The sequence below is a fragment of the Suricata suricatta genome, chromosome 10 (genome assembly GCF_006229205.1).
Source record: "Suricata suricatta isolate VVHF042 chromosome 10, meerkat_22Aug2017_6uvM2_HiC, whole genome shotgun sequence".
Lineage (NCBI taxonomy): Eukaryota > Metazoa > Chordata > Mammalia > Carnivora > Herpestidae > Suricata > Suricata suricatta.
Window position 1 is genome coordinate 69,100,059 of NC_043709.1, and position 1,205 is coordinate 69,101,263.

Here is a 1,205-nt window from a genome sequence, read left to right on the forward strand (position 1 = left end):
GCTTCAAATACATGTGCACGTTACTTCCTACATGTTAAAGCAAAGTTCAACACTCTTTAAAAGAAGACAACATAATCCAAACAGTCAACAAAGTAACACTCACTAAGTTTGACCTTCAAAAAATATTACTAGGGGCCCCTGGGTGGCTCAGTCGGTTAAGCAACCAACTTCAGCTCAGGTCATGATCTCATGGTTTGTGGGTTCAAGCACCGCATCAGGCTCTGTGCTGACAGCTCAAAGCCTGGAACCTGCTCAAGATTCTGTGTCTCCCTCTCTCTCTGTCCCGCCCCCACTCAAGCTCTGTTTCTCTCTCAATAATAAATAAACATAAAAATTTTCAAAAAATATTATTAAACATGCAAAGAAGTAGGAAAATATGACCCACAACCCAATTAAAAGATATTCACTAGAAACACATCCAGCAATGACAGCAACAGAATTAGCAGATTTTTTTTGAAGACCTATTAAAAATAGGTTCAAAGATTATAGGCAAACATGAACATAAGTTGAAGACCTAAGAAAGAACTAAATGAAATTTCTAGAGCTGGAAAATGCAATTCTTAAAATAAAAATTACATTGGATGTTTAAATCTTTCATTTATTTTCTTCTGCAAAAAGTATTTTAGGAAAATGGTTATGATGCTACCTCAAAAAATTAAATACAGAATTACTATATGACCCAGTAATTCCACTTTTGGGTACATACACAAAAGAACTAAGAACAGGGAACTGAACAGATATTTTTACAGCTGTGTTCATAGCAGCATTATTCACAATAGACAAAAGATAGAAATAACCCATGTCAACTGACAGATGAATGGATACAAAAATGTGATATATACACATATATTATCCAGTTTTTAAAAGCAGGAAATTCTAACACATGTACAACATAGATGAATTTTGAAGATCTTCAGTTAAGTGATAGTGTGCCAAAAACACAAGATACCAAGATTAGTCAAGTTCATAGAGACAGAAAGCGGGATGGTGGTTGCCAATGGCAAGTTACTGTTTAATGGGTATAGTTTCAGTTTGGGAAAATAAAAGAGTTCTAGAGATAATGATGGTAATGGTTGTGTAACAATGTGAATGTACTTAATGCCATTGAACGCTATACTTAAGAGTGGTTAAAATGGGGGCGCCTGGGTGGCTCAGTCAGTCAGGCCTCTGACTTCAGCTCATCTCATGATCTCATTGCTCATGAA